This window comes from Scyliorhinus canicula, chromosome 10 (assembly GCF_902713615.1).
Source record: "Scyliorhinus canicula chromosome 10, sScyCan1.1, whole genome shotgun sequence".
Taxonomy (NCBI): domain Eukaryota; kingdom Metazoa; phylum Chordata; class Chondrichthyes; order Carcharhiniformes; family Scyliorhinidae; genus Scyliorhinus; species Scyliorhinus canicula.
The window spans coordinates 79318574-79339641 of record NC_052155.1 but is presented as its reverse complement, the minus strand read 5'-3'; the positions used below and the strand labels follow the sequence as shown (position 1 = coordinate 79339641).

At 43.8% G+C, this 21068-nt stretch overlaps 1 protein-coding gene across 1 annotated transcript in view; it reads right to left on the bottom strand.

Annotated features, from left to right (window-relative positions):
* Nucleotides 1-21068, bottom strand: part of trappc9 (trafficking protein particle complex 9) — a 1005291-nt gene that overhangs the window by 314435 nt on the left and 669788 nt on the right.

The window sequence follows — 21068 nt, the reverse complement described above, 5'->3', positions numbered from 1 at the left end:
CCAATGTGGTTGCCTTTAATACCCCCTGTTGGTCCGGCCCTCTAGTGATCATGTGGTGCTACTGATTACACATTAACCCCTTGTGTACATGCACATATAGAGATCACTACAGTACTGTGATTTAAAGATAAAGCACTGAAAAATGTCCAAGCACATTTTCTGTTTCAAATAGCAAAACCTGTGCATCCATGAAATTAACAGTTGCAGCACTTACCATTAAGGCATCGGTACTGGAAAAACAGAAAAATATTTTGGAATACTGATACCATATTTTCACCTAGGTTCTTAATATGGTGTGGACAGTCTGTTTTAAAACTGAAACTTACTCCTCGAGGTGCACTGAATTTTTATTTAATACTTAAGTATCATATCAATAACTGTGTCACAGAGAAACCTAAAAAAACTGAAGAAACAAAATATTCGCAAGCATTTTGAATAATGGAGTAAAAAAATAAACACCTGCAGTTTATCTTGTGGTTCATATGTTTTACGAATATTGATTTTGCAGATGCTGCCAATTAGAGTAGAAACGGTCGCAAATGCAACGTACATGTCTGCCAACATCTGTAGTAGGCATCTGCAGCAGAACACAGCTGCTGTGGCAGGTGTGGCCAGGCATGGTTGAAGAGTGTCCAGGTCCATTCTTGCTCCAAAAATGAATTTCTGCACCTCGTCCCTATTTAATTGGCTGACAATTACAATTTAAAAAAACACCTTTTAAATTGATGATGTTCAGTTCTTTTATGGAATTGATCAGTATACCTATTATCATCATTCACACTGCCACCAAGACCTAATGGGTCCCTTTCAGGATTGCAAACTGTCAATGTAGTCAGGCTCAGTCTCCAAAATGAAAATAGGAATCATCCACAACTGATTCCAATCCATTTATCCTTACATCAAATGTCCGGCAGGACAGACCCAGCAGAGGCGACGGCACAGTGGTATACAGACGAGGGGAAGTTACTCTGGGAATCCTGAACATCGACTCTGGATCCCATGAAGACTCATGGGTTTAGGTTAAACAAGGGCAAGGAAATCTCCTGCTGATTAGCACATACCGGCCACCATCAGCTGATGAATCAGTACTCCTCCATGTTGAACACCACTTGGAGGAAGCACTGAGGGTGGCAAGGACGCAGAGTATGCTCTGGATGGAGGCCTTCAATGTCCATCACCAAGAGTGGCTCGGTAGTACCACCACAGACCAAGCTGGCTGGGTCCTAAAGGACATAACTGCTAGACTGGGCATGCAGCAGGTGGTGAGGGAACCAAGAGGGAAAAACATGCTTGACCTCATCCTCGCCAATCTGCCTTCTGCAGATGCATCAGTCCATGACAGTGTTGGTAGAAGTGGCCAACGCACAGTCCATGTGGAGACAAAGTCCCATCTTCACAGTAAGCACGCCCTCCATCATGTGTGGCACTACCATCATGCTAAATGGGATAGACTTCAAACAGATCTAGCAACTCAAGACTGAGCATCCATGAGGCGCTGTGGGACATCAGCAGCAACAGAATTGTATTCAACCATAATCTGCAACCTCATGGTCTGGCATATCCTCCACCCTACCATTACCACCAAGCCAAGGCATCAACCATGGTTTATTGAAGAGTGCAGGAGAGCAACATCACAAGGCTACTTGTGTGCTAAACAGAATAAGCAGCAAGTATAGATAGATCTGAGCAATTCCACAATCAACACATCAGATCTAGGCTCTGCGGTCCTGTCACATCCAGTCGTGAATGGTGGTGAACAATTAAACAACTCACTGGAGGAGGAGGCTTCAGAAATATCCCCATCTTCACTGGAGGAGGAGCCCAGAATATAGGTGCAAAAGACAAGGCTGCGGCATTTGCAACAATCTTCAGCCAATAGTGCTGGGTAGTTGGCCCTGTGGGAGCTCCTCAGTACGGATGTCCATCCTCGGCCATCTGCTGACATTTGTTGTTCTCTCTCCTTCAAAATACTCTTATTTTATGTAAAGTTCCCCTGATTCGGACTTCTGATGGTGGCCATGGTGTGAGCGGTCGCACATTTGGCAGCTCCAGCTTTAGGCTGTTCTTTTGAGGCCTTTTTCCCATTCGGAGGGTGGGTGTGTGGCTGAAGAATGTTAAGGTTGGCAGAGGGAAGTCTGAATCCACTGGTGGGACTGGTGGATGGATCCACGAACCTGAAGTGGATCGCGAAAAAGGGAGCAGCTGGAGCAGGAGAATCTTTGTGCTCCACAGCTTAAGATGGTGGAAGGTAAAGGGCCTGCGCTGCCTACACAATGGTCGATGGATCAACTGGTTGACTTCTTAAATGAGAAGTTCAGCCAGCAGAGGAGAGAGAGAGACAAAGGAGGACCTAGCCAAGGCTGTAAACATCCTGAAGTCGGGCATTTAATGAGTGGAGGGAGAAGGGGGAGCTCCCCCCTCCCCCACATTACTGCAGGCCTCAATATCTCTGACTCTTAAGATAAGGAACCAGAGCATTGCGTCCCCTACTGTCGAATATCACTATTGAATGCAGATGTAAGATGTTGGCCTTGCAGAATGAGGACTGCATGCCAGGGGTGCCGGGCCGGGGGGGGGGGACACACGACCAGATGGGCTTTGTAAAAGGGAGACATATTCCGGCTAACATCGGCATCTGTTAAACGTCATAATGATGCCCTCTGAGGGACGGAATGTGGAAGTGGTGGTCACGAAGGACGCGGAGGCCTCTGATCGGGTAGAGTGGGAGTATTTGTGGGAGGTATTGGGGTGATTCAGGTTTGGGCAGGGTTTTGTGGATTGGATTCGATTGTTGTACCAGGCGCCGGTGGCGAGTGTAAGAATGAATCGGGTGAGTTTGGGGTATTTTAGGTTGTATCGTGGGACAAGGCAGGGATGCCCACTCTCCCCGTTGCTCTTCGCCTTGGCGATAGAGCCATTGGCAATGGCGCTTTTGGCATCAAGGGATTGGAAAAGGATAATACAGTGGGGGGTTGGAGCATAAGAGTTTTGCTATATGCGGACGACGTATCGTTATATATGTCGGACCCATTAGAATGCAGCGGGGATATTATGGACACTTCGGTGGAATTCGGCCGATTTTCCGGGTATAAGTTAAACATGGGGAAGAGTGAAGTCTTCCTGCTCCAGGAAAGGGGGCAGGAGAGCAGGCTGGGTGGGCTGCCATTTAAGGTAGCGGGGGGCAGCACGGTGGCACAGTGGTTAGCATTGCTGCCTACGGTGCTGAGGACCCAGGTTCGATTCCTGGCCCTGGGTCACTGTCCGTGTGGAGTTTGCATATTCTCCCCGTGTCTGTGTGGGTTTCACCCCCACAACCCAAAGATGTGCAGGATAGGTAGATTGGCCATTCGAAATTGCCCCTTAATTGGAAAAAATAATTGGGTACTCTAAATTTATAAAAACAAAAAAAAAAGGTAGCGGGGCGAGGTTCAGGTATCTGGGCATCCAGGTGGCGCGGAGATGGGAGCAATTACACAAGTTGAATCTGACCTGGTTGATGAAGCAACTGAAGGGGGGTTTTAAGAGGTGGATGTGCTGCCACTGTCACTGGTGGGGCGGGTGCAGTCCACGAAGGTGACTGTGCTCCTGAGGTTTTTCTTCGTATTCCAGAATCTCCCGATTTTTATCTCAAAGGCCTTTAGGAAGGTTAACATGTTGATATCGGGATTTGAGTGGGCGGGAAAATCCGCATAGATAAAGAGGCATTGTTGGAGCGAGGCCCCCCCTCGGGGGGGGGGGTGGGGGGGTGGGGGGGGTGGGGGGGGGGGGGGGGGGGGTGGTGACCTTGTTACATTTAATGAATTTTTCTTGGCAACAAATATAGCCATGGTAAGGAAGTGTGTTGTTGGGGGGTATTGGTATGGGAGCGGATGGAGGCAGCCTTGTGTAAGGGCACTAGCCTGGGGGCACTGTTGATGGCGCCTTTGCCATTCTCGGCAGCCAGGTACTCCATAAGTCCGTAGGTGGTGGCGGCCCTGTGGGTGTGGGGACAGTAGCAACAGCACCCGAGGCTGGATGGGGCCTCGATTTGAGCCTCAATCTGTGGGAATCACAGGTTTGTTCCGGGGGGACTGGTCGCAGGGTTCCAGGGTTGGCAGCGGGCTGAGTAATTTGGACTGAGTGATTTGGGGATCTAATCGTTGGTGGCAACTTTCTGAGCTTGGAAGGACTGGTCGACGAGTATGAGTTGCCCGGCGGAGACGGGTTCCGGTACTTACAGGTACAAAACTATGTGAGAAAACAGATGCCGTCCTTTCTGATCTGCTGCCCTAGGGGTTGCAGGATAAAGTGCTGTTGAAAACAGAGATTGGTGAGGGAAGGGAAGAATTAATGGATTGGGAGGGTGCCCCGATTGGAGTAGTTAAGCAGCAGTGGGAGGAGGAGCTTGGGAGGGGGGGGGGGGGGGGGAGGGAGAGAGAGCGAGAGAGAGAGATAGGCTGGGTTATGGGAGGAGGATTTGAGGGGGGTGAATGCATCCTCTTCATGCACCAGGCTGAGCCTCATTCAATTTAAAGTAGTCCACACGGCATATATGACAGTGACTAGAATGAGTACTCCCTGAGGGGTTGAGGTTAGGTGTGGCTGGTGTGGGGGGGGGGGGGGGGGGGGGGAGGGGGGGGGGCAAGCCATGTCCACATGTTTTGGGCCTCTCTGGAGCTGGAGAGATTTTGGCGGGGGTTCACTGACGTGATGTCGGAGGTACTGAGGGTGATGGTGGTCCCGAGTCCAGAATTGGCAGTGTTTGGAGTGTCCGAAGACCCAGGAGCCTAGGTGGTGCGAGGGGCCAACGTTCTGGCCTTTTGCCTCTCTGGTAGCCCGGAGATGGGGCGGGGGTTTGTTGGTTACTTGTTTAGTTATGATGTGATCTCCCGTTTATTCTCTTTTTGGTCTTGGCTGTATTTGATGTTTATGAATGCCTTAATAAAAATATTTACAAAAAAAAAGTTCCCCTGATTCTAAACTTCAAGTTCAACGGTCTCCATTTGTTAGTTTAAATCTTAAGCCCCAAAGTTACCTTGTGATCACTCGTAAAGTTGTTGAAAAGACCTAGATTCGATTTCCTCTTTAATCCGGATTAAAATTCTTGGATTTATGTGGAAATGAATTCAATGTTTCTGCATTGGCCTACATTCAAATAAACTGTAAGGCTCTTTCTGTCTATAATTGGTTGCTCTTCTTCTATTTGCAAACTGTACAAAATAGCTGGAAAAATTTAGATCTAGATCGTCTCTCAAACTTAGCTTCAATATCCTGGACTATTCTCGACATCAGGAAGACATTTCAGCTCTGAACTACACTGGCTGTCCTTGCTGTCCATGACACCTTTCCACATAATGATTCTTGTGGTAATGTGGCAATTATCACAAAATCACACCTTGGTCTGACTCCCTGGCACTTTTTTCTCCTTTGAGTACCTCACCTTTACCACTCCTCTCACCTTTCATTCAAAACCCACCTCCAAAGTGCCATAAAAATTCTTGCCGAAGTATCTTCACTGCTTTCCTCACTCAGCCCCGAATTACTTCTCATCCTTAATGATAGGCAGCACGGTAGCATAGTGGTTAGCATGAATGCTTCACAGCTCCAGGGTCCCAGGTTCGATTCCCGGCTGGGTCACTGTCTGTGTGGAGTCTGCACGTCCTCCCCGTGTGTGCGTGGGTTTCCTCCGGGTGCTCCGGTTTCCTCCCACAGTCCAAAGATGTGCGGGTTAGGTGGATTGGTCAGGCTAAATTGCCCTTAGTGTCCTAAAAAATAAGGTTAATGGGGGTTGTTGGGTTACTGGTATAGGGTGGGCTTGAGTAGGGTGATCATTGCTCGGCACAACATCGAGGGCCGAAGGGCCTGTTCTGTGCTGTACTGTTCTAATTCTAATTCTAATTTCACCCTCAACAATCTCAACTCATTATGGCTTCTCTCCCGAGTTCACTGCCCTCTTATGGTCCCAAAATCTCTCACTCCGTGTTAACTCTCGAAACCCATATTAACAGCCACCTCCTCGACCTTGCAATCTCATATGGTTTCGTTACTCTCATAGTTTCAATCACAATTAAGGCCATCTCTGATTAATTCCTCTCCACCCATATCTCCTTCCCATGACCCAACCCTTCCTACAACTGCACTTCCAAAATCCTAACTGGCTAGCTTTTGGCCCTCCATTTGTCGCAACATTTATGCAGCAACTAATTTTCTCACTTGCACCTTTGATGCCCTGGTCTCCACAAAACTATGGCTCTCTCTCAGCCTGGCTGTTCCCAATGCTCCTGCCCTCATCTCCACTCCCTCAAGTCCAAGGAGAACAAATTTGAGAGGATATGTCGGACAACTGGTTTAGATACATAGAAGATAGGATCAGGTGGAGGTTTTTTGGCCCTTCGAGCCTGCTCCGCCATTTATCACGATCATGGCTGATCATCCAACTCAATAGCCCAATCCTGCTTTCTCCCCAGAGCCTTTTAGCCCTTTCTCCAGGGGTGCTATATCTAGCCGCCGCTTGAATATATTAATTCCATTTTCCCCTCAGCGATTTATTTTTAAATATACAATTAACCTCTTCAGCAATTCTTATTTTGCATGCTTGCTTTGTTCATCACAGTAGCACAGTGGTTAGCACAGTTGCTTCACAGCTCCAGGGTCCCAGGTTCGATTCCCGGCTTGGGCCACTGTCTGTGCGGAGTCCACACATTCTCTCCGTGTGTGCGTGGGTTTCCTCCGGGTGCTCTAGTTTCCTCCCATAGTCCAAAGATGTGCAGGTTAGGTGGATTGGCCATGCTAAATTACCCTTGGTGTCTAAAAATAGTTAAGTGGGGTTACTGGGTTATGGGGATAGGGTGGCAGCGTGGGCTTGAGTAGGGTTCTCTTTCCTCGGGCTAGTGCAGACTCGATGGGCCGAATGGCCTCCTTCAGTGCTGTAAATTCAATGATTCTATCTAAATCTTTATACATTCTGATTGTTTTCTTTATACTCGTGCTCAATACACTTTGACCCAAAAACGTACATTAGAGTGCCACGGTGCTTCAATAACCTTTGTTATCTCCTAACATGCACATTGGCCTGGGCATTTTACTACAAATCCTAATTATACATTCAATTTATACCCTATGATTTATCTTTTTGACTCTGTTAACACTACACAAGCACACTGGGCTAAATCGCTGGCTTTGAAAGCAGACCAAGGCAGGCCAGCAGCACGGTTCAATTCCCGTACCAACCTCCCCGAACAGGCGCCGGAATGTGGCGACTAGGGGCTTTTCACAGTAACTTCATTGAAGCCTACTCGTGAAAATAAGTGATTTTCATTTTTCACAATGTCCAGACTGTATCGGATTAGGTAAAACTTCCGTTATTAAAACATGATCTTAGGTAGATGCTCACATATGTCTCTGTAAAATACCTGACTGATGTTGATTGTTGGTCAATTTTCCTTGTTTTATTTAACTGTTTCCAGAATGATTCAGTCACTCACACAACTCATCCGTTTTACCCTATCGTTTTCATACTTTTATACACTGTTATATACACATTTTTGGCACACTAACCCATCTGTCCGTGCCGTATATGCAGATCAACTTCTGGCATTTTGGTTCCTTCATTCATGGATGAATTACGTCCCTGTTCTTTATTTCTTTTCTTCTTTATGATTTATTTCTGACTTTGTGTAGATTTCTGTGCTGTGGTATTCTCCTGCTTACCTAGCCTCCCATCCAAACGTTATCTTGGGGTACTTGTTTGAAATGTAAATGCCGCCACAGTCCCAGAAGATCATAGGCTTCTCTCTCCTTTTGGGAGAGCGATGATTGGAGTTGATTTAACCTGAGGGTCACCGCACCTCAGGTGAGGGGCAAAGTTGAGTTAACTTCCGCCGGTACGGGAATTGAATCCACCCTGTTGGCGTAGCTCCGCATCACGAACCAGCAGTCCAGCCAACTGGGCTAACTGACCCCCTATACTTGTAATGCCAAAGATATGGGGCGCGATTCTCCGCACTCCCGACGGTGCGGAGAATAGCGTGGCTCGTAAAATTTTACGGCCACGCTGTTCCGACGCCCTCACGCTATTCTCCCCCCCCCCCCCCCCCCCCACGCCCGACTCCCGATACGAATCGCTGCCGCCGTTTTTTTACGGCCGGCAGCGATTCTCAGCTGATGGATGGGCCGAGTTCCCAGCCCTTTACGGCTGTTTTTACGAACGGCAAACACACCTGGTCTGGCCGTTCGTAAAAACGGCCGTAAACTGTCGATTTTTAAAACCATGGCACCGATTGGCATGGCAGTACCACGGCCGTGCCAAGGGTGCCATGGGCCTGCGATCGGTGGGCACCGATCGCGGGCAGCGGGCCCGATGCCCGCGCACTCTTTGTCCTTCCGCCGCCCCGCAGTATCCATTCGCGGGGCGGCTGAGGGGCATCCCGGCCCGCGCATGCGCGGGTTTCGCGCAAATGCGCGATGACGTCATCCGCGCATGCGCGGGTTGGAGTCTTCCAATCCGCGCATGCGCGGCTGACGTCATATGACGCGTCAGCCGGCGCTAACTCTGGCAAACGGGCTTAACGAAATTCGTTAAGCCCGCGATGCCGGAGTTTACGGCGTCAGGATGCTAGCCCCGACCGGGGACCAGAATCGGTTCCCGGTCGGGAAGGGGGGGGGGCGGGCTGGCGTCAAACCCGCCCGGATTTGACGCCAGCCTTACGATTTCTCCCCATATGGGAGAATCGCGCCCATGAAGTTTAAATGTTTATCTATCCTATGTGTGGTATCCTAGTTCCTCTTTGTTTACCTGAAATCCATTTGCATAGTACCAGCTTCCCTTTGAAAACAGTTCCCAGGTTTTCCTGAATCACTCATAGAATAGAATCCCTACAGTGCAGCAGGAGGCCATTTGGCCCATCAAGTCTGCACCAGTCCTCTGAAAGAGCTTAAACCAGCCGTCATCTACGTAACCCCATCTGGGGCAATTCAGCATGGCCAATCTGCCTAACCTGCATATCTTTGGTCTATGGGAGGAAACCGGAGCATCCAGAGGAAACCCACGTAGATATGGGGAAAATGTCTAAACTCCACACAGACTCGGAGGTCGGAATCAAACCAGGTTCCTGGTGCTGTGAGGCAGCAGTGCTAACCACTCCTATTCTTAAATTCCCCATTCCAAACATGCACTCATACATCCATATTAGACGTATCATATCAGTCCTTTTCTAAACTTCTTTCCTAGTTCCTGGACTTAATTATATTGGTATCTGTGATGAATGTAGGAAATTGTTACATATTATATTTGTTGCAGTAATTTTATTAAAACCCCTGGTTTAAGATAAACACACACAATATGTCTACGAAAGCTGTGATTAAGGGGTAGTAAAAGTGAAGTCATCAAGCCTTTTACTTGTTTACAGATAAATGGCTAATGGAAAATTGATTTGATTTTTGAGGATCCCTGGTGTGTAGATAACTTATAAGGGATTGTGCTTAGTCCTGGATAGACAGCTCATGGGACATCTTGGGGCAGGAGACTGAAAAATGCCTTCTGATGTATTACAGGCTAGAGCCAGGTGTATCTGGATTTTTACAGTTTGCCATAAGATTTTAGTCTGACAAGATCGGGTTTCGGCTAGCTCCTGGAAGGTATGCTCCAAGGTTTTTGTACATAGAAATGCAAGTAAACCTGATGGTTAACTTTATTTAAAGTGTTTTTTGAACTATATTAGTTTGCTGAATTGGAATATATCTATATATAGATGCAGATGTAAGTTAAGGTTTTTTTGTTTTATTCAAGAACTGCTTGAACTGTTAATAGTAAAGCTATTACTTTGTGATGGATTGTGTCTTTAAATCAAAGTTTGTTTCAACATAAACAATACCTATTGGTCAGTGTTATTACTTCTGGGGCAAAGTATCATTTCCTCACAGTTTTACAAATTGAAAATAGTTGGGTTTCTCGTCTGGTTGCCACAGGAATCAATGCTTCAATATTTTGTAGCCTCTACCTTATCTCCAAGTTCCCCAAATAGTATCTTCACAAAGGGCACATCTCTATTCTCATGAAGCTGCAGCAGCAGGCCATCACTCTTCAATATTATAATCTGTATTATTCTCTTCCTGCTCAAGACATGTACTGTAGCTGCATCCCAAAGCTTCCCATGCTCTTCACAATTTCATCTTCAATTGTGCTCACATATGCTATCAATAATATGCTTTCCATTTCCCTACATCCCATTACTATTTAACTCTCAAGGTTCATAATTGCTACCCTGTGTGTTACACTGAGCTTGCATAGGAGGGATAGCCTGCCGAATGAGCTGCAGGTCAAGCTAATCACAGTCTAAACAATGCAAGATTTGTATTGCCACTTTTGCTATCGATTGTTAGTTACAAGATATCACAATTTTACACAGTAGCCAATTCCTGCACAACTCCAGCTTCTCTCTAAGAAATATGTGCTGTAAATTTTCAACCTCAGCCCCACTCTGCCAGTCCCAATTCTCTTCAAGACAAATACTTCCTTGCCCAACTGAAAAACCTTGTTTTTGCACGTCTTCATTTTCTAATCCCAATCAGCTACCAGTCAGTATAGAGGCCACTTCTACCAAATCAACATCAGACTGCTTAGTGACCTTTCATCAGAACAGTTCTGTTGAACGATCATCTATCTAAAACATCAACTCTGTTTCTCCCTTCACAGATGCAGCCAGACGTGTTGAGCATTTCCAGCGGTTTCAGTTTTAATTTCAGACTGACAGCATCCACTGTATTTGGCTTTTGTTATTTTGGGAGTTCTTGCTGTTAAAAATTAAAATCTACTCAATGATTTATGTACAACATCTGAATTCCACTGAAATTAAGAATTAACTCCATCACTATATAATCTAGTATCACCTGCATTTAAAATAAAATGTACACTTACACATTGTACACAGAAACCTTTCATCACAGTTAACATATTTGACTGCTTGGAATAGAGAGCTGGCATAGGCAATACTAGTCTTGCAACTGTTTTGAGATCCAAATCAGCAACTCCCCCCCCCCCCCCCCCCACCCCCCACCGAACCCCCTCCCCGCCCCCCGACATTCACTTAGCTGCCGAGCGATAAAATTAGAGCTGGCCAAACCTGACAACATCAGTAAGATCCAAAAAAGATCAATTTGGTTTGTTTTATCCTGATAATGACTTTTCACTAGAGTTTTGCTCGCCTTTTACGATAATAATGAACACTAGTGGAGCCATAACGGCAGCTCAGCAGCGCTCGAACAAAAGGGTGGATTTCAGAATTTTTCGGATAAGGGATGCTCAACCTGCAGCTACTTCTCAAACTAACGTATAAAACACAGAATGGTAAGGCTTGTTTTCTACAGTCCTACATCCCCAACTCCGATTCCACAAGGACTCAACCATACTACAGCCATTAAGACAATTGTTAAGTTCTTCCAAATGTAATTTCTACAGTTTTTGCAACAAACTGTTTAATTAAAGACCTTGACAGCATATTGTTATCTCAGAATGGAATGTGAGGCCATATTTATTCCATTTAACCCAGGACGTAAAATATCTATACATAGTATAAAAGCTGAAAATAAGTTACATTTTTATTATCAGTATAAATGTAAGATCAATTGCTTTGTTGAAAAATTCGGTGCATTGAAAAATGAATTCACTTATTGATTTTATTTTTGCATCAGGGAGAAGAAATGTTGAAATGTCCAATCATAAAGTCTACAAAATTGATTAAATATATTGACACTCATTGTTACAAATTCAACATCATATCACTAAAAATTAATTCTTGGAGAAAGTGAATAAATAAGCTTTAATATGCCAATACATTGTAGCTATAAATCTTGACTTATATTAAAATTATGTTCTTTTCAAGAATGGTGAGATCCATGAGTTAATTATTTGAATTAACTTTCAAGAATAGTAAAATAACCTCAGTGATTTTACCTGCAGTGATTGAGAGTAAGTTAATATTGAAATACAATAACCAATTAAGTACAAAAAAATATTTACGGTGCAACCATATTAAAATAACTAGATCATTTCTGGATTTTCAACGTGGCAAAATTCATTAGCATGAGATGCCCTGTGCTTCAGAGATGATTTACAGTATTGGATGCAGCTCATTGTCAAATCTTCTGAATTTAGACTTAATCCCAATACAGGTTGAGCATCCCTTATCCAAAATGCTTGGGACTGATGTGTATTAGATTACAGAATTTTTCACACTTTGGAATATAATTTGAGGGGTGTTGGGACCTGCACATCGCCTGGGAACCTTCCCAGAGTCTTTTGGGATTTTGCACTTGTGACGACCCGTCCGCGCTCGAACAAAAGTGTGGATTTCAGAATTTTTCGGATAAGGGATGCTCAACCTGCAGCTACTTCTCAAACTAACGTATAAAACACAGAATGGTAAGGCCTGTTTTCTACAGTCCTACCCATGCACCTGCTTGTCCTGCTTGTTACCAGAATCATTTCACCTTCTCTCCATACTGGTTACAGCATTACTAATAGAATGTACCATCAGTTGCTCAAAGTTCTATGCTGGAATAGCACTGAGGATGTAGCTGAATCAATTACTTTCATATTGCATTTTGCAGATATGTTTTTAAAAGTTCATTTCAATTATTGCTTATTTATTCATGCAGGCCTATTTTGCTGATTCAATCCAAAAACTTTCAAATATAAACATATTCATTCAGAGGTCCAGGGGAGGTGGGTGGGTCAGAGGCCTGGGATGGGGGGGGGGGGGGGGGGGGAAGAGAGAGGCAGAGGCCTGGAGGAAGCAGGGAACCAGAGACCAGGGTGGGGCACAGGGGTGGCAGGATCAGAAGACTTGGGGATTCAAGGCCTGTAATAGGAATAATAGCTTATTGTCACAAGTAAGCTTCAATGAAGTTACTGTGAAAAGCCCCTAGTCACCACATTCCGCGTCTATTTGGGGAGGCCAGGACATCCGAGGAATGACTCGGAGGCCTGACAGAGGTGGGATTTGACAGAGGTGGGATTTGGAGGCCTGGAAGGAGTCAAGGGATCGGAGTCTTGGAACATTGCGGAGGGCTGAATAAGAGTCTTGGCATGTGGGGATCAGAGACCTGGGTGGGGCAACGATTGGGAAAGATGGTAAAACAGAGTTTGGTGGGCAGAGAGGGGATAGGATATCAACCCGGGAGCAGCAGATTGGAGGCTGGGAGAACATGGGAAGGACACTGTGGTGGTCGTTGCGGTGGGGATTTGGTCATGGTTGTCCGATCACAAGAGCTGCCCGAGCAGGCATGCTGGATCCAACAGGTAGGTTAAAGGCATTCACTTCTCAGATCCAACAGCCCTCACCTGGAATCCCAGGAACCCCAGCTGTTAAAGGTGAAAAGCTGAATAAAATGAGTATTACAGTCTCATTACCATATTTGAAGTGCCATCCTGCCTCCTTGATGTGGAGTGGTCCCTCGCCCACCATTCCACCTCAGTTCAAGTCAGAGGTAGGCTGGCTGAATGGTGTTTGGGTCTTAGTTTTGATTTCTACGATTTTAACCCTGGCACTCAATCTAAATACACTGATTGCTTTTATTTAAGCCCTCGCATACCATACTTCCCCCACCACCACCTAATATAATTTGAACTCTCTCACATTTATAATGAAACATCTGACAAAGTATTTCTAGGATAAGATGTACTCAGCGGTATTACTATTGTTAGCTGGGATTAGTAAATTCTATAAATCTGAATCGTAGGTTTCATTCATTCCTATTGAATTAATTTGCTCATACAAATATGTCAAGTTGCAATCTGGGCAGGAGAGGTGATAGGAAATTAATGCAGCAAAAATGCAATACAGCATTTTTTGGCAGGTCAATTTCATTACTAAATTTCATGAATAACATTCTCTGCATGATATTACACATCTGGTGTGATGACTGGAAAGACAATTAAGAAATGAATTGAATGCAATGCTACAAACTCCTCAATATGTCAAATAAACGAATAAGGCATCACACCTCTGCATGCAACACCTGTAAATCTTATTTTCTCATCTCACTATTATTAGTTATTAAAGTTAATTCAACAAATCTTCAGTTCTCGTGTTAATGGACTTTAATCGGAGCTGTCAGCAAACAGTTTGAACAACTCATTAATATTGCACATGCTATATTTATATATTACACCGCTACTTCAGACATATTAGTGAGGATACACTATTGTTCCCATACATTTATAAGCTTTGAAACTTTGTGGCACAATTTATTCCCTTCATATTAAATATTAATTAAATTATTACTAAGATCACTCCATATTGAAGCAGCTTGGTATAGGTTTCAGATTCACTGGAGATGACATATAAAAAAACATTTAGTTATACAGCCAGAGCTGCACACTTAACAGCTTTATTACACACTGGAAAACACTTTTCTATTGCAGTGTTGCACCAAATTTTATTCAAGCTACATTCACTGGTATATTGGCAAATGTTCAGGCCGAGGCATCAAACGGATTCTGTAAATAATTTATTATAGTTTTGATGAGGAAACTAAGAAGCAGGAGTAGGCCAAGACTGTTCTGTCATTCAATAGGCTCACGCTGGTCTGGTCGTGGTATCAATTCCACTTTCCTGTCTGCTCCCATAAACCCCGTCTCCTGTAAATCAAAAATGTGTCCAACTCTGCCTTCAACAAATTCAATGACTCTGTCTCCACTGTTCTCTGGGGAAGAGAACTCCACGTACTCAAAACCCTCTCAGAAAGAAATCTCATCTCAGTCTTAAAAGGGAAACTTTTAACTGTGTTCTTCAACTATTCCTTCCTCATGAGTGGAAACAGCCTCCTGGTATCTAGCCTGTCAAGTCCCCTCAGTTTTACAGCTCAGAAAGAAGCTGCTCGTCCTTTTCTGCTTTAACCCCAGCCTAACCAGCCTCTCTTCATGGTTGACATGCACCAGCCGAGGCAAAATCCTGGTGAATCTCTTTTGCACCCTTTTTAGTTCAATCACATCTTTCCTAGTGAGGTGACCAGAACTGCACACAGTACTCTAGCTGTGGCTTAATGAACATTTTATACAGCTCCATCATAACATCTCTACTCCAATATTCTATTCCTCAGCTAATAAAGGCAGGTATCTCATATGTCTTCTTAACCACCTTATCAACATGTCTTCTGCCTTCAGGGGTCTTTGGACTTGCACACCGAGGTCCCTCTCTTGTCCTCTGTAGTTCTTAGTGTCCTCAAATTTATTGTGTATTCCCTTGCCTTGTTAGTCTGCCTAAAATACATCACTTCACACTTTTCAGGGTGGAATTAAATTTGCAATGGGCAGCACGATGGTGCAGTGGTTAGCATTGTTGCCTCACGTCGCCAAGGTCCCAGGTTCGATCCTGGCTCTGGGTCACTGTCGGTGTGGAGTTTGCACATTCTCCCCGTGTCTGCGTGAGTCTCACCCCCACAACCCAAAGATGTTTAGGGTAGGTCAAATGGCCACGCTAAATTGCCCCTTAATTAGAAAAAAAAAGAATTGGGTACCTTAAATTTATAAAAAATAAATAAATTAAAGTGCCATAACATTCAAGTACTAGAAAGTGGCATTCGTGTGGATTTAGTGTAATTTTGGCAGTGCAGAGTACAGTCCCAGCAATGTGATTTCCCCATTTTTGTTTTTACGTTCTACCAATATGGCCTCAAACGAGGAGCGTGCTGAGATATCAACCTTCTTCACTGTAGTAATTGAGCCATTCATCAATATTGTGACACCACCTCCTCTTTTCTACCCACCCTGTCTTGCCTGAATATACCCCGGAATATTGAGCTGTCAGTCCTGCTCCTCCTTCAAACATATCTCTGTGATAGCAATAATATCATACTCCCATGTGTTAATCAATGCCCTTAATGCATAATGCATCTGCCTTACCTGTAATACTCCTTACATTAAAACAAACTCCATCCAAATTGGTCATATTCCCTCGTGCCTTAACAATCAGTAACCAATTTGAACCCTATTTTGAGAAGTATAGAATTTTGCTCACAATTTTTAAATAATAATGTTAAAGGGATATACCAATTGGACAGTTCATATCCACTTCTGAATCATATTATTTCAATATTAAAGAAAATAAATAATTTGCATCTGTATAACACTTTTCATGACCTTGGGGCATTTAAGCCAGAAATTAATCATTAAATTCATGTGGTATCATTAAAGGCTTGGAGATCTTTGAAACTATGGTAAAAAAACAATATTAAACCAAATGAAGCATGAAGTTAATGAAACAAAATTAACATTATCCTTGTAGTCAATGGGTTGGTGTTTAATCTACCCATTTTGTATTACCATCGGCCAACAAAATGCCAAAAAATAATCAATCTTTTTGAAAATTAATCTCACTGGCCCTAATCCTCATCTGTATATGTTTAATTAAAATGTCTCCGGTGAAAACTGCGCTTAACTGAAGGCAGTACTTCTGGGGAAATAACAAGATACGTACCTCATGCTACCAGGAGCATTACACTGAAATAAAGTTTCCTGAAGATCAGGCTTTATTTATTTATAAGGGCCATTCTGATCTGACACCATAATAGAAAGATGATGCTTTTCAAATGATCATTTTTTTCAAAAAGTGTCATTCCGTAGATTATGGTGGAATTCTTTGTACAGTTGGACATCAATCAGAGTTACATCGTGGAAGCAGACGAGTGATTGGAGGTTCAATTTCAGACCACAGGAAGAGATGATCAGAGGTCAAAAGATTTCAAGCCACTGTGTACACTTTTATAACTATTTACAGTGGTATTGCTACAAACCTGGGAGACAGATCTTTTTTTCCAAATTACTCTGCTAAGAAATGGTGATGAGAGGCCAAAGCTTGCATTGCGCTCGGGGAAAGACATTCCAAATTGTATTTGTGAGATGACATCCACTTGATCATCTGAGCAACAATCTCATGAATAATTTTCTCCCCCACTATAATTGTCAAAATATTATTTATTGATGAAAACAAACTTCAGGGAACTTTGGGTTTGTTGAAATGATCGCAAAATGATGAGACTAATTTTGCAAGAGAATTAACGATGAGGCTAATAGTGCTCATTATTGCTTACTTGGAAACAGAATGGAAACTTCTGGAAACTGCAATAAAATGCAGACATGAGATTAGCATCCAAGATACCCTGCTCCTCGAAAAGTTGTGGCATCCCACAGAGAGTGGCATGCCACAATTAAATGTCTAAACTAAACAAATGAATATATACTAAACTCATCTGAAAAAAATAGGGCTGAGCCGTTCCCGTTTCAGTATTGCATCTTTTTAAACGGCGTAATAAAAACGTAAGAAATAGGAGAAGGAGTAGGCTACTCAGCCCTTTGAGCCTCTCCATCATTCAATGAGATCTACTCCAACCAATTTTCTGAACTTTCCCCATATCCCTTGACATTTTTGATTTGAAGCAATCTATTGACCTTAGTCCTCGGGAGCAGAGATTTCCAAAGATTCACCACCCTCTGTGTGAACAAATCCTCCTCACCTCAGTCCTAAATGTCCTGCTCATATTACAATACTGTACTGTGTCCCCAGGTTCCAGATGTCCCAGCCAAGGAAAGCATCCTTGCTGCATTTACCCTGTCTAGCCCTTTAAGAATTTTCTATGTGACCGAAAGGTTTCAGGTCTTTTGGGTTTGTTTATGTAAGCACATTTTTAATTAGGTCTCAAGAGCCCTGAAGTTAAAGAGATGGATTAAAAGTTCAGTGATTCTGGAGGGAAACATGAGGAGAAAGGTTTTACTGTTGTCTAGCAACAGTGATCCAGGGGCACAGACACAGAAAGACAGGAGTTGAGAGAGGGGAGTTTGAGTCAGAGAGACAGGAGACACAAATATTAACCCTCTGAGAGAGAGGTCAGTGGGACAGTAGTTAACTGAATCATCAATTAAAGGACTCAGTAAAATTATTAGTTTAGTGGTGCTACTGGAAGATTGATTTTTGGAACTAATTTCTTTGCTCTATAGTTGAAGAAACAGAGTTTAAAAGTGTGGTTTGTGTGTGTCTTGGAGAGGGATAAGAATTAATAATAATAATCTCTATTATTGTCAAAAGCAGGCTTACATTAACACTGCTATGAAGTTACTGTGAAAAGCCCCTAAGTCACCACATTCCGGCGTCTGTTGGGATAACAGAGGGAGAATTCAGAATGTCCAATTCACCGAACAGCACGTCTTTCGGGACTTGTGGGAGAGAAGTATCAAGTGAATGTCTAGGAATTTACCGGAAGAAAACCATTTCCAATTGTGGCAGTGTGTCTGTGTGTCAAGCTAGTGGTAACACCCAGCATTTCCAGCAGTTTTGCTTTGGTAAATCTTCAATGGTTTTTGGGTCTGCAAAATTATTGCTGGGGTAAAGGAGTAGTGGGAATTTGAATTGGTATCTTTCCAACTTTGGATCCATTGGGTCTGTTGCTGCTGGATATCTTTAGGGACTCCTTGGCAACAAGTGCCTTTCTGTAGATATTGGGGCAGACGTCTATCTTTCTGACCCTGAAAACGATCAGACTCCACAGAGTAAAGGCCATATTCTCCAATCACATTAAGGCTAAGCCTTCCGGAGGTGGTTGGGGAAGACCAGATGGGATGGAAGTTGTCGTCCAATGTGAGGTGGTTGTTGAATGTGGCGCTCACCCCTGCGGTTGGTCTGTAATTGAAGGTGATCGCATTGTTGGACACAGAGGAGGCATTAGACCAGGTGGAGTAGAGGTACCTCTTCACAGTGTTGGAGAAGTTTGGGTTTCTGCCGTGGGTACGGCTGCTGTATGCGGCCACGTTTTCTAGTTTTTGCACCAACACCATGAGCTCGGGAGCTTTCTCGTTACTTTGGGGTACAAGATAGGGGTGTCCGATGTCTCCCTTGTTGTTTGCATTGACAATTGAACCATTGTCAATTGCTTTGAGGGGTTTCAAATCTTGAAATGGGATTGTTATAGGCGGAGTGGAGCGTAGGGTATCATTATATGCAGATGAGTTGCTGCTGTGCATCAGGGAGCCGGGTCATCTATAGGGAATATTATGGGTATTTTGCAGAGCATTGGTGCCTTCTCCAGTTACAGGTTGAACAGAGGGAGGAGCAAATATTTTGTGGTTGCTGTATCGGGGGAGGGGGGAGAAAGCCAGATTGAAGGGTTTTCTATTTCAGTTATTGGAGACTAGTTTTCGATACTTGGGGGTCCAGGTGGCTGGGGATTGGATGAGGCTCCGGGGGTAGAATTAAACGAGCCTGGTGAGAAGAGTTAAGGTGGATTTACTGAGGTAGTCACTGTTAATTGTTTGGGGGGGGGGGGGGGGGGGGGGGGGATTATAAACTGGGGCGGTGAGTAAGGCGGGTTCTTGTTTCTTGGATTGAAAGGTAGTTTTTGGGGGTTACGTTCGATTTAATGTTGTTGTTTGTAGTATTTTGTAATTTTGTATAAAAATGTTAACATTTCGATAAAAGCATTTTCAAAAAAAAAAAGGAGGGAGTGGCACAGTGATTTTGTCACTGGATTAGTAATCCAGAGACCCAGAGAAATGCAAATGGTGAAATTTGAATTCATAAAAATCTGTAATTATAAGTCTAATGATAGGCATGAAACCATTATCGATTGTTGTAAAAATCCATCTGGTTCACTAATGTTCTTTAGGGAAGGAAATCTGTCATACTTACCTGGTCTGGCCTACATGCAACTCCAAATCCACAGTAATGTGGTTGACTCTTAACTGCCTCTTCGAGGGCAATTAAGAACGAGCAATAAATGCTGACCTAGCCAGTGATGCCCACCTCCCATGAACGAATAAAACAAATTTCCAGCATTTTCTCTTCAACTGATGTGAGACATCTTTGAGGTTCTGCTTTTAAATTTTGTGCCTAGCTCCTCATGCTCCATATGGAGAAGCTTTTTCCCAGTCTCACATTTTTTTGTTGGTATCTACATAGACGATGATAGCTGGATCCTATCCCTCCCACATGATGTTCCTCTCCAGCCCTAAGCAGATCTCGCAAAATCTGGTACCATGGGCAACAAAACCTTCTGGATTCTTACTCCAGAACAGTATCTATCGCCCAGCCATACTGTCATACTACTAACACATTCCTTTTAACTCCCCCACCCCTCTCCCATACTTGATTGGCTTCCAGTGCCATGAATCCATGGCCAGTCTATTCATCCACACTACAGCTCCCACTCTTGTCCATACAACCTGGAAGAACTTGAAACTTCTTGCTCAATTGCAAGGGCTAGGGCTCCACCACTCCTACGTTCTCGATCAACTTACCAACTAGACTCACAGTCATAGTCTCCTGTCCCTGACAACTAATTAATCAAATAACGACAACCTAAGAGATGTGATTGCCTTCTGGAGCAAATTGTCCAGGTAACATCCCACCTACCTATCATAATGTCTACAGCTTGGTCTCCAGGTCATCAACTCTCGGCTGACGTCCTCAAGACACAGGCATTCACTACGGATGTGGTTGCCATGGATTGTGGTAACATCCAGGATCTCCGACATGCTGCAACCGTGACACATCACCTGTCCTGCCATCTTTTTGTGTTAATAACTTTTATCTTTCTTAATTAAGTTAGGGTACCCTTCATCATCAAACTCCCAGCTTCACACTCTGTGTACTCAAGCAGCACTCAGACAAACAACACTCAAGAGACCCCTCTATTTATGCTCTCTGAACAACTGATGAGTTATCTGTACTACCTAATTAGCTACCTAATTAACTAGTTATAGCTGCTCTGAGAGCTCGTACATCCCGGTTTAAGACTGGAAGCAACTTAACTGACCTCTTAATTTACACAGTAATTTTTAGCTAATTGCGAAGTGTAAACAAAAACTACACCTGGGAAAGAGATTAACACTCAAAATCTCCTCCCTCACCAAACTCCCAGATTCACACCTTGTGCATTCAAGCAACACTCACACTTTCACAAACGTGGATTTTCATTTATTCAGATTTAAATTTTTAGAAAATCAAATGTTGAAACGTTTTGTTTCTTTGATTTCTCTCTCTTAATCCATTCTTCTTTTTCTTCTCATCGCTTTCTGCACCTAATTTGACACTGAATGCAAT